The 13,639-nt window shown below is 41.3% G+C and overlaps 1 protein-coding gene across 2 annotated transcripts in view; it reads left to right on the top strand.

Moving 5' to 3' along the window:
* Window positions 1–13,639, top strand: part of LOC111076860 (insulin-like growth factor-binding protein complex acid labile subunit) — a 50,724-nt gene that overhangs the window by 16,358 nt on the left and 20,727 nt on the right. For both annotated transcript variants that reach the window (XM_022370890.2, XM_022370882.2), the window contains exon 3: window positions 6,806–6,826. The gene's annotated coding sequence lies outside the window, so the exon portion shown is untranslated. The remainder of the gene's footprint in view (window positions 1–6,805; window positions 6,827–13,639) is intronic.

Raw genomic sequence — 13,639 nt, 5'->3', positions numbered from 1 at the left:
TTTGAACTCGTCTGCGTCTCAAACTGATATACCCCCCAGCCGTCTTGGGTATCAATCAGCAGCCATAGTGCAGCAGCCCACACAGGCTTGGCAGACTGCCTGCTTGGCCTGGTAGCCGGCTGCCTAACTGATGAAGTTGATAATGATAAAGAGGTCAGATAAGAGACGCCTGAGAAATGCCTCGAAATGAATGGCTGAGTCTGAGGAAAAGGCGAAGGCGAAGGCGTAGCCGAAGACATGGCACAAAAACGCGAAGAAGGAGAAGGAAGAAGCAACATAAATTATGAAAAGAAAATTTCATGCATGTGCATAAGGAAACGGTGAATCGTATCCTTGGCACTGCTATCAGCTCGTCCTCGTCTTTCGTAATTAATTTGATTTCATTCATTCAAGTCGGGAAAATGCGAAAAGGACCAAAACAGGAAAAATTAAATAAATTGAAATGGCACACTACTTAAAGGAATTCCATGACTTCCTACTGCACAATCATAATTTTGCAGCCAGTAGCTGAAAAGCTTAAAGTAGCGGCTCTTGTGGCCTTCTGTGTGTCGCCAGAATTCTGGATGTTCTCACCCATTGAACCAACAGCTACCAACAGCTACAGCTTAACAGAAACAAAAGTCCTGCCGGCTCCGTTGTCCATTGTCCTCTGTGCTCCTCTCTACAAACCCGGGCGTGTCGACATTGGTAATAAAGCGCTCACTTGCATTTAGCCATGACGGTGTGAGTGGAAGTGGGAGAAAGAGGGGGAGTGTGAGTGCGAGTGCGAGTGTATGTCTGAGAGCCAGTTTATGTATGCATATGTGTGTGTGAGTGTATGCTCGAATGAGGTTAAGAGCTTAATGAGTGCTGACAAGGCAACCTGTAGTTGACATATGACATTTTTATGTGCCTCGAAGCCTTCCCAACAAGGGTTTCCTATTAATACACAACTCTGGGCCCTGAGCAGCAGCCCCTGCCGCCCTGCACAGCATCCTTCTTCCCAAGAAACAGACCCCAAGGTAAATGCTAAGGTTTCAACTTAATTAGTGCCATGAGTTAGCCTCGTTTTTATGATAGTTGTTCGGCGTGTTCTTTGGAGAGGTAAATGCGTAGAAAATGTGGCACAATTTTCGGTCATTTAACTTTGGTATTTTGGGTCTACTACTGAGAATGTGTAGGAGACAATAATTTGGCACAGTTATTTATATGCTAGTGTGTGTCAGGGATACCCCTTTGTTTGTGTGCACGGAGAAGGCTGAGAGAGGTGTTGATTAGGTGAAAATCAAATTGAAAGAAACTTTTGGGTATTTTATTGCTGTCAATCCACAAATGTGTATGCCAATGGACAAGGGTTGTAGGAAGAGAGGCATCAATGCCAACAATTTTCCTTTGCTGAATAAAATATGAATGCCATGCCACCACCACCACTCGTATCTTCGATTATATACTCGTACAGATACACGGGGGAAAAGCAAATATCAAAACTGAAGCACATTTATCTGTGGATATTTTAGTCTGCATGGATATTGCATTATATTTCACTCACTGATTGCAGGTACATATTTGTTTGTTTTAATAGATTTTATTTGCCCTTGATACCCGCCCACTCCCGCTTGACAATTAGTCGCAACAAGTCAACAAGTTATGTAGTTGACGTTGCAACGGGGACTAGCGGCATGTTGGCATAGTGGCTGGTGGCATGGCCAGAACAACATGTAAATACACCTACCAGCAGCTGCCTTCAATGCTCCTGCAGCTCCCTCCAGCTATGGCCACGATGAGTGACCACTGGACCATTTTGTAGTCAGCCACGTTGTTTGGCATTGTTGACCACTCGTGGCGATTGTTTATCTGACTCTGATGCTGCTGTCGCTTTAGTTGTAGTTGTCGTTGTCGTTGTAGTTGTCGCTGCTGTTGATATTGCAAGCTGATGACATTAATTGTTACGTTTTCCCTTTTGTTACCATTGTAGTTAATATCTGGTTGTTGTACTTTTAGTTGTGCTGCTCTTACTGTGACGATTATTTACTCAGTTGTGCTTTTAACGCCTGGCTGAATACAAGTTTTAGCTTACAATTTGGTGGACACAGTGGATTCGGTGGATGATGATCGTCATGTAGTAAATTTTCCGTTCCCTGACTCTCGTCAGCTCTTTGGCCATATCAATTTCTTTAGCACGCTCTTGATTTACTATTAGCCCGAGTTGGCAGCCCGCAGGCCACATTATTTTTAACGACTGAGAGGGGAGAGCCCTGCTCTCTTAGACAGTTTTAATTAAATTTTAATTAATTATTCATTCTGCAGTCGTTGGCCTCTGTGCGCTGGGTGGCCTCACTTCTGAGGCTTCATGTTCCGCTGCCAAAAATTTATAACCAAAAGTGTGTTGCATATTTTACAACTGGCTGTGCCACAAGGCTGATGAGACCTGAGTGGGTGTCGGTGGAAATATTTTTGGGGCCAAGGCTTACGCTAGTGTAGTGGATAAAGAAAGAGCAGAAACTTTTTACATCTTGAGGAGGTAGAAAAGGGTGTTCCTCAAGCAGTATAAGTCTTGAAGGCATTTGGTAAAGTAAAAAAAACTAAACTAAAATACATCTGTAAGAGTTTCTACACAAACATAAACCTGAAAGGTAAAATCTACGTAACTTTAAAATTTGGGACACGTATGAAAATCCATCACGCATAATTTTCTACCTGAAAACGAATGAAACTCGAAATTCGCTCGAAATTTTCATAAAATTAAATTTAGCAGAGATGTATATCTATTAAACTGAAAACATATTCTGAAAATTATAAAAAAAAACATTTATTCTTCAGTTAGGCAATTTCCGAACTTCTTTTATTCTTAATTTTCACTTGAATGGTTCTTTTGGACTAAATTAATTAACTTTAACAATTACATGGCATGCAGTGTCCACTAATTGAGTGCCAAATGTTCGGGTTCACAAGTCAATTACACGCACTGCACATCTCGCTGAACTTGAGCAAATCATTTGACAGACAAGCAGCAGAAGCACCAGCAACTACAACTACAGAAACAACGTGCGTGCAACATCAACAAGTTCATTATAAAAGTTAGCACAAAAGCAACGGCAGCAAAAAGCGCTCGACTGGAGCGAACTGGAGGGACTGAGGCTCAAGCGAACAGAACCCACAAATGTGACGCTTCACTAGAACTTTGCAAAATTGTTTTTTTTATTCCTTATGCATACACCCCACCCGCTATACTTTGCTGTCTGTTGTTCCTGGCATTTTACACACCTACGTGTGAGGGGAGGAACTTGGAAATAGAATAAACGGAAATGATGCTCATTTGTGTGCGACCGCAAAATGGAATGAAAACGGAGGTACAGGTCAAAGGAAGAATAAATGCTGTGATTAGCCAAGAGACAGCAAGGGGAATAACGAATAAACTAATAAATTAAAAGCCTTTGGATACGCTGGAAAAGTAATCACATGTGATTATATAAACGAGCATCTTTAAAACCAAGAGGCTGACAAAGCGAGATGCTTGCAAACACCTGAGAAAGGGTGCACAAATTAAGAAAAAGTAGGCGAATGTGAAACAATTTTTTGAACAGATAAATATCTATGAATGTAGATATTAAATGATAACCTGATAACTGTCTCACATCCTTTGAATCCTTTCTGACTAACGCATCAACATAAAGTAGCTATACTGTAGCGATACGAATATATATAAGAAATAAACTAAACTAAGGGTGTACACCAAACCCGACTGACTAAGGTTTGACTTCCCTTGACTAAATCATGAATTCACTCGCGTAAAAAGGAAATCATCCTCCAGTACGCCAACCCCCGAACGAAATCAGCTTCAATGGCCTTCTGTGAGGGTGTCAGTCGAAACCGGAAATGACGTTGCAATTGAATTGTGAGAAGTACAAGGGTCCAAATGCGAAGTAACACAGTGGAAACATTTCCCTTGCACATGCCATACGGATGTACGATATGTATATAAGCACTTGCATATATTCGTATTCCTTCATTCACATTTTGTTGCAGGTTAATGGCGCCAGCGAAGTGTGTCGATGTCCGAGGGGAAAGTGAATCCGTCAAAGGTTTGGGCTACATTTGCTCTTTGTTATGCACATGCATTGTTAACCAGGAACCAAGAGGGCCAGTGCTACCAGAAGCAGCAGTACCACTGGCTACCGCCAACCACAATCCACTCGCCCTTTTATTTCCCGGAAGTTTGTGGTGGGAAATTTCATTTATGCTGACACTTGACTTGCCCATTGCTCCTGCCCATATCTTTTCCTTTTATTTGGCCCTTTCCCTTGAGAGCAGTGTTTTTTCAGCTCTCTTTTTGGCCGGGCTTAATTTGCTGCAAATAAATAATGGAAACAGACGTTGAACCGTTGCCGGTTCGATTTGGCCTTGGCGGAAGGGGCCCTGGTGTCCAATGAAGTTTGTATTATGTTCGAGTTGTGCACTTTTTCCATTTCCTCTTTTGGGGCCGAGAACATTAGAGCGGAAACGTGTTGACTGAGCAGCGCACAGAAGGAGCAGCAGAAGTCACAGGATGTTGCCGGGGCACGGATCTGAGGGCCAACAGACATGGATGGCTTTTGTTGCCCGGCTGGATGGCTAGCTGCCCTACTCTACTCCTCCACTGATATGGACAGTGACTTGGTTCGGTTTGCTCTCCCCTTGTAAAAGTGACAATTTAATTGTTTTGTAATTGCCAAGACTTTGCAGCGAGCCCTGATTCATGGCGAAAATTGAATGTGATATATTCTGCTCTGCTGTGGCTTTGGGGTCAAATAGGGTTGAGTGACAGGCGGGAGGCGGTGACCCAAATAGTCAAATGTAACCCCCAAAGGTCAGCCTAACAATTGTTAGCCAAAGGCCACAGCAACTCATAAAAGTTGCAAGCGATTCTGCAATATTGATTTTGAATTTGCAATTGACTGCAGAACAGAGCGATACACAGATTAAATGTGACTGCACTGAATATGTATATCCCCATCCCCACACATGCGAATCCGTATGTTAATCGGAAGCTGAAATATTAAATATTTAAAAGGTGTCTATTTCGCTCAGTTCCGAACAAAATTAGCATCTGGAACGTGTCTCTGCACTTTAATTTACGTCGAAACGTATGCAACAGGCCATAAATCCGAATCGGAATATAGGTTAATGTGTTCTCCGGAGCCCTACTCTGCCTCCATCCTCCAGGGAGGCTGCACTCCCGGCTCCTGGCTGGCCATAAATCTCCTCCTGCGGGTATGCAAGTGCAACATTTATCTAGCCAACTTTTAGGCCCAACACGAACAGCCATTCGAGTGGATGTAGGCACACGCCTAAGTAGTACGTGGATCTGCAGTCGGGGCATCGAGGAGCAAACTTCTCTAAAGGATTGCACTGCGTGTAATTGCCTGGGAAGCTGGAACTTAGACTGAAATAATCCTACAGCAGCAGCATTAGGGGATATAGAGCCCCCATCCCCCGCGTCACACCTCTGGCACAAAAGTTTCCACAAATGAAGTTAGTAAAACTGATTAACTCTCGGGAGCTTAGCTTGATTCTCAGAAGCTGCCAGTCCCTGAATTCCGGCTGGTTGTTGCGGCATAATTGAATTTCCCCTGACGATGAGAAATATCTATAAAAATTATACTAAACCCGTCCCCCTCCACCCACTTAATGATAGTTTGTGTAACGGCGGCATTCGCTGCATAATATAATTTTAATGGAATATTTGCCGCTTTATGCAGCTGCATTAAAATCCAATTGCATTTTGTCAGACAACCTGACCTTGGCCAAGAGGGTGGGGCCGTTGCGTCGACATAAATCTTTCCAGCCAGCGACCAGCCACACCCCATGTTTACCTTCACTTTGGCTCTTGAAATATTTTCCCCGGCATCAGGGCTCACCCTCAACGCGTCAGTGTCGCGCTCCCGTCGCTTGTCACTTAGACGGTGTTTTAGTGCAAGCCATTTATTTAGACATACCAACGGGTGCACACACACCCATGGCATTCAGTATACGCCCACTTTTGGATAAGCAGACAGACTGCCTAGACAGACAGACAGACAGTCTGAGGGTCTGGCATTGTTGGTCGCTGGGCTAATTCTGCCATTGTCCATGATGAATGGCTGGCGGATTGCATTTATTTAGCTGCGAGTACATAGTTGAATGTTTGTCTGGGTTTATCTTCACAGAAGTTGTTGGCTGCAACGATCGATCTTCGTCATAAAATATCATCTAAGTTCTTACGCCTTCGGCACTTAGAATGGTCCTAGCCATGGTCTGTCCCAAAGAGCGTCAAGCACAAGCAGTTATGATGGTATCTGCTAGTATATTTTATTCATCTCTTCATATACTCATACGATTACATACTCACTCAACTAGTTATCCTTATACCCCACTTAAGCAAACATATTCATTCGCCATCTCATCTCGCACTGGAAAATACTTTCCTTTCATACATTTCTAACATTCTCAATGTCAATTGCCCTCTGGCACTTTAAACGCTAATGCTTACAAAAGGTTATTTTTATGTTAAGAGAAAGCGATGGAGTGGTTGAAAAGGTTAACATTTGCCATTGAATTTGACGTGTAGTCAAGGCGAGGCCACTCCTGGAGAGCGTGGCCTTTGCTTTTGCATATTAATTCCTAAGATCCTCTCAAACAGCACTTGAGTTGTGGCAAGTGCTGTACTCTACCACAAACTAATATGAATACTCACCCGCATGTGAATTAATATGAATTATGTATTATGAAGTGTTCTTTGACTAATTAAACTTAGGCTAACATTTGCGTAAAAACTTTATTAATTATGTTTCACTTAATTTCGTTACAGGAGCGAGTTACGAAAGCCAAGGTGAGTCTTGAGAAATAATTATGAATATAAAAGTTCTGTCTAGGGTCAATATATTTAGCAGATCATCAGATAAAAATACGGAACTAACTAATTAATTTCCATAGCCATAGTGGATAAAGATACATACAAATTTGTATTGCTTATTTAAATAATAATCCGGAACATATTTTACGGATTTTCTTTTTTGGAAATTCGTTTAATTAGTCATCAGATTGAATTTCTTGTTTATTCAGCCCAAAGAGCAATTAGTGCAAATAACCATAAGCTGCAAAGACTTTATTGCCCGCCCCACTTTCGGTGCAATTATTATCCAATTTATGAAATTGAACACACTTTTTGACGAGGCAATAAAATGGAACGTAAAATTCCATAAATGCCTGCTGCTCAGCATGGCTTCCATTTCTGGCAATAGGTAAAGTAAGATGGAGTCAATACGAAAGAAAAATTTCTAAAATCCATTTCTCTTTTTCTCTCCATATTTTATGCTTGATTAATCCTGTGGCTGTAAAAGGAAATAACGAAATTACTTTTGGGAAATAAACAGAAAACAAAAAGGTAGCACTTTCCGTTGGTTACTGGTACCTGGAAAAGAAGGGAAAATCAAATTAGAAAAATTTGCATTTAGTGGGTGAGTGAGTATGCAGAAAAGTAGGCAGAAAAAAGTTTTTCCTAAACGAATCCGCCTGGGAAAAACCTGATGTCGATTGAATGCCGGTGTGGATGTCGATGATGACGATGTTTTTTTATTTTTAGCATATTATTTTCTTTGGCTCACTAAATTAAAAAAGTTTCTTCGGCCTGACGACATGCGCTTATAATGAGCTTGTCATTCCGTCGATATGGATCAGATTGTCTCAAAAATGTCTATAATAAATGCCAATGACTTCTGGTATTTAGGAACCAGCAAATGCGAGTGCCATATCTGCGCAACAGTTTTTAATTGGCAATATTCCAGCAGCAGAAAGTTTCATACAACATTTTCTGTACTTGTCTGTAAAGTTTTCCAGCTCCATGTTTGATTAATGCGAAACTGCGTGGCAAATAATGAAAAATTACACTCTCCCACAAAACACACACACAGAAAAATACACTCCGTACTGTTTCAGACATAAAGCACTATAAACCGTTATACACACCCATACCAAACAACTAAACAACTCACACAGATACGATACACGCTGATGCGAATGCACACACTACACACCACCATAAAGAGTGCGGTGCATACTTTTGGGCGTTGTTAAATATAAAATTCTATGAATTTGTACGTACATCATTTCAAAATCGTAAAACTTGCCTGTGTTTCTGTCTGCTGCTGCGTATACGTAATGTTTTGTGAGTGTGTGCCGAGTGAGAGCTGTCATAAACAGGCTGAGAAAAGGAAAAAGGTACGCTCTGTGCGCCTTTTTTTTTATTATATTTTTATTTTTGTGTAAAGAGCACACTCCGGACTCTCTTAGAGACAGAGAGAGAGAGAGAGCCACCTCTTTTCGTAATTATAATGCCCTGGCAAAATGCTGATGATCATGAAAGTGCTGTTCATGGTTATTTGCCCAAGTTTATGACTGTGCAGAATGCACAAGATTTTATACGTGTATGCCATGTGCACAAATTAATAATCTTCACTCAGGCAAATTAAATTTAAAACGAAATTGCCTCTGGGCGGACCGAAACAAATTTGCTTAGCTTAAGCTGAAAATCCCTGAAGAAGCTGCAAATGAACACAACGTTGGCAAATAAAACTATTCTTCAATTGTATGCAATTTAGTTTACTCGTTTAGTGATTGAATAAATTCCCCGTAATCGTATAATTTGGGGCCATACTAAAAACAGAAAAAAAAAACACAGCCCTTGTGTCAAAGACTTTAGATACTCTTGGAATCTATTATATTCTATATCTGTATTTATCTGATATAATTGGTTCATTTTTTAATGTTTAGTGTAATTCCAGCATAAAGTTTTGACTGCTTGTAGAATTTGGAACCTTTTCTTCTCTCCGTAGCATACTCCACAGCGAAATCACAATACCCACCTGCAGGTGTATAAATAGAGTCGGAAACTACCAGGCAGTCGAATGGGATAATCAATATAGAGGTTAAACTGCACGTTGACATGTGACGACAACGTGCCAGCGACTAATGAATGCCAGAAACTACCCATACTTTCACTCCCTTACGTATTCACATTCACATCGCCCTCGGCCCCGACCGTTCTATCTGCCAGTGAACGATAGAGCTGGATCTGTGTGCCATGCAAAGTCATGCAAACGAATAAAAACGCTTTTATTGTAATCCGCAATGTCAAAATGCTGCAGCGGATGTTTAGTTTAATGCCATGTGGATGTGCGGACATGGAAAATACTCTTTGGGTCTGTGTATCCTTCTCTATTAGCCTACGATGGGATGATACGTATGAGTGTGTTTGTGGGAATCCCACCTGAGCGAATTTATCGCATGCCACGCAGTTGTTTTGGATATGACTCAACTTTGGTTGTATATTTTTGCCCCCCGGAACGCCCACAACTATAAAATGTCTCTACCACACACAAAGAAAAAAAGGTCCAAGGTTTAAGGTCTATTGATTATCCATTGATAAATGGTTGACATTTTTGCTCCCTTTTTGCTGGTTGAGCGTGACGCGCCACTCTCCAGGTTAAATAGTTTAAGAATGTCTGCCACATTAAAAAACAATTTCCGCTAAATCACTTCTAGAGAAGGAAGCTGTGGGAAGGAAGTAGGACGACGCAGACATGACTCGGAGGGAAATTCTTGTGGAGAAATTTCAGCACAAAAGAAAGTATGACAGTGAAAGTAAGCAACACGCCTTATGTAACAAATCAAGTGCCGGAGGGTTCATATTCTTATGCTGTGCGAATGCTTTATGTCAGGGAAAGGAGGAGAAAGGCAGAGCCTATTGATTTTCAGTGAGACTTGGAGGAACTTAAAGGAACTTATCTGGGAGTATCAGCTTAAATTAAAAAAAAATTATTCAAAATTTTGTGTAATTTATTATCAGAATAATTGTATATCAAAGGATTAGCAGCATATTTAGCAGCATCAGCTTAAATTGAGATACTTTTTCACAGGCTATTCAGCAAAGCCTGAATTTCTAGGATTTCAAGAGAGCAAAAAATAAGGAAAAGTATTTATAAAAATATATAAAAGCATAGTTTTTATCAATTTGATAATCAAAGGATTTACTTTCTATTTTAATACTACAGCAGGTCATTCAACTGTCTGCCAGTGCCGAAAACTAAAGCTTATCCCATAGATTATACGCGCCCTGCGGCAAGAACACAGCAGCATAAAAATCTCAAAGAAATATTAATAAAAGATGAGCGACATTAGTGTCTTGGTTTTGTTGCTTTGCAGCTTCCCTGCTTCTTTCTACCCATTACTGTGTTTTTTTTTTGACTGCTTTTTTTATTTTTTGTGAATGTCCAACCCAAAACCGTAAAAGTAAAGAACAAGAAAGACGAAAACATTTTTACTACTTCCTTTTGCTGTTGGCCAGCATCAGCGTCTAACCTCGAGCATTCTGTTGACCTTTTTTGAAGCTGCTCTGCTCTGGATTTTGGCCATTGGTTAGCTATGCTTTAAAGGGTCGACGAATGCAAAAAGAAAATGTCATAAATTTGTAACACTTTTGCTGCGGGGGGACATTGAGCCCCAGACGAGATGACGAGATGCTGAGACAGACGCCATGCTCGAGCTGCCTCGTCCCTGGGATGTGGCACAAAGGGATGTGGCGAACAACAAGAGGCAAAACTTGGCCTCTGGCAAACAATTTGTCACACATACATGGCACATAAATTATATATATACACACAAGTCCGTAGAAGACGGGACTTGGTCGGTTTTTGGGTTTCGGTTTTTGGTCTCAGCATCGGTTTCGGCTTAGGTTTCGCTTTCTCTGACTGTTTTTTGGTTTAGTTTGTTTTTTGAGCGAAAGCTTAGTTTGATTAATATATTTTTGAGAGCACAAACTTACTGACTTGTGTCTAATAAAATATGAATGCTAAAATATTGTGGGCCGGCAGGACAGCATCAAAGGCCAGACACAGGAGTACAGCCCTTTCCGATCTCTCTGGCCAAATTAGTCATGCGTATGGTATATGACCCAGTAATTTATGTCTGCGTTGATGTATGTGCCTCAAAGGCAGTGCCAGAACATAAACACATTTAACCTCAGCTGGCATTAGTAAGTTGGCCCATATGCTTCCTTCCCTACAAAATTTCCATAACGCTGGGGCATGGCATTCTCTTTGGTCTGCAGTGCGTATGCGTAATTTGATTTTTCGGAAGGAGCTCGCCCGCTGCTTCCTTCCTCTCGTTCGGGCTATGATTTTTATGCGTTTACACATTTGTCGCTGTTGGGCAAAGTTCTGGGACTCTTTTGGGTCGCCTTTTTGATTACATCTCAATCAATTGGTGGCAGTTTTATGTGTGCACATTTCGACATCTTTCGGCTTTTCAAATGTTCATTTTTACGAGGCCTGCGGTGATTCCCTCAGCCTCTCATGAAAATTTGTCAGCATTTCAATTTTTTCCTTCATTCCCTGACTCTTTTCTCCCTTTATATCTTTGTTTTGTTAGAAATATGAGCTCAGGGTTTACTTAAAAGTTTGTTTATATCGAGTTACAATTTTATTGTATTGTTCGAAGTTGACAAAAAATATTTAAAATTAAATTTGTAGTTTTTATCGTACTCCAAATACAACAAAAACTGTTTCCAGAAAATTGAATTTAAATCTCTTAAGACCAAATTAATACATATTGTCTGGCTTTAAAGATTGTGTTCAAGTTTTTCTGCTCTTCATCGTGAAAAACTTTTGTGGGATCTCTTTAAAAATTCCGTTTGAAATGCCGCCGTCATTTGGTTGCCAAAAAAATAAAAAGCAGAATAAACAAAACGGGGGCCCTGGGGCCAAGCGTCAGTCAGAATACAATTCAATTTTGTTTAGTAAAAAATATTCTTGCTCTGCTTGGGCCTGGCCTCGGCTTTGGCGCTGGCTATTTGCTTTTGGCTGTTGTCGGCGGCAGGGAAAAAGCTCACTGATCTGAAAAAAAGGGCCAAGTTATTTTATGAAATTATTTTTCATCTAGCAGAAGGTACGGCAAAGCCGGGGTCAGTCAGGTCCCGGTCCAGTAACAGGAGCAGGAGCATGGGGCAGGACGAGGCCCAGTCAGTCGAGTGGCAGCATAATTTTCATTCAATTTCGTTCATTCGTTTAGCGTTTGGCCAGGACTGCCTGCTCCGGCTAGATGCATTCATGGCTATTTGCCATCATTTGTGTGTTTATCCACTTAGAAATGAAGCGATTTGATTTCCCGGTAAATGAGGCATTTTCTGCAATCAGTTTGCATTGGCCCAATCCCTAATTCCTCTGGGCAAAACGCAAATTAGAAAATTTCCCGTAATACGTATATTTGCAGCTTCATTAAGTTGTGCTGTGGTCGCCGCTGTATTTTCGGCCCTATTATCCGCTTCTCACTTTGACTGGAAGTGCACTTTTAGCTCAAATTTCCTTTTCTTGTTGGCAGGCTCTTTCTTTGTTCCGACGCCTTTTAACAAGAGCCAAGGATGTGGATGATGATGATGATGATGACGACGACGACGACAACAACGACGATGCCAGAGGCCCCCCCGGTTGTCGGTTGTGGGCTGTCGGTCGTTCCACTTTGCCAACACTAAAGTGTTAAATCGCATAATTATGTCTCTCATGGTGCGCACTTCACTAAACTGAAAAGTTTCGCACAGGCAGCCTTTGGCATCGTTTGTTCTTCGCACTTCTTAGGCACGAGGAATAGGAAGATCTGATGAAATGAAGATAAAAATGGGACAGGTGCTCTCAAAGCAGACATCGCAGCACTTTCGATCGAACTCAGTCAAGTTTTCCATGCCCAGATTCTCCTATTAACTGCCAGGATATTTAATATTTCTAGCTTATATTTTTTCCTCCATTTTCAGCTCATCACTCGGTATTAAAAAGTCGACCCTCTGAATTGAGTTATTCCTCCTTCTCCACACTCATATGTCGCCCGTTTCTTTGTGCTTTTCTTTCTCGTATTTTCCTCTGCGAATTTTTTCCTACACTGTGCGGCATTTCCTTTCGGCCATGTGTTTGCTTTGTCATCTCAAGCTCGACTTAATTATATTTTAAGTTGACTGCTTGCATTAATGGCACAAAAAAAAGAAACTTGAAATAAAAATTGTTTTCCCTCACCAAGGACATTCCTTTCCATTCCCCTGCCCGAAACACAAATACGAAATGAAAGAAAAAGCAAAAGTTTGGCTTGAAGCTTAATGACTAAATTGAGAGCAAGTTTGTGCAACTTCTCAACACACATTAAAGGCAAATAATTTGCATACCCAGCCTGTGAGAAAACAACTCGAAAAGTATTTCACTAACTATTCGAGTGAAAGGGAGAAAAATATAGGGCGAGAGCTGTGGGTGAAATCTGGTAAAAGCAGCTTTAATTGTGGGACCTGCGTAAGAAAAATGGCTTGTAATAAATCTCGGCGCTGGCATATACACACGGACCCGTGGACTCCTGGACCCCGGGACGGAACACACGGACATGGACACGGAAATGAGGGCAGGCCTGGAAATGCGAGTATCCTTAAGGATAAGACCCACTACAGGCGCTTATCTGGGCGTGAATGCCATGATGCCAAATCCCTTGTTGGCAATTTGAAACATTTAAACACTGAGACCAACTCGGAGCTGAAACTCAGTTATTTGCCCTGGCAACGGGCAAGTAAAATGGCCACGTTTATTGGGCTCCTTGTTATGACCATCATGGCCAGACT

This window comes from Drosophila obscura, unplaced genomic scaffold, assembly GCF_018151105.1.
Source record: "Drosophila obscura isolate BZ-5 IFL unplaced genomic scaffold, ASM1815110v1 contig_200, whole genome shotgun sequence".
Lineage (NCBI taxonomy): Eukaryota > Metazoa > Arthropoda > Insecta > Diptera > Drosophilidae > Drosophila > Drosophila obscura.
The sequence above is the reverse complement of the archived record's forward strand: the minus strand, read 5'-3'. Positions and strand labels throughout refer to the sequence as shown.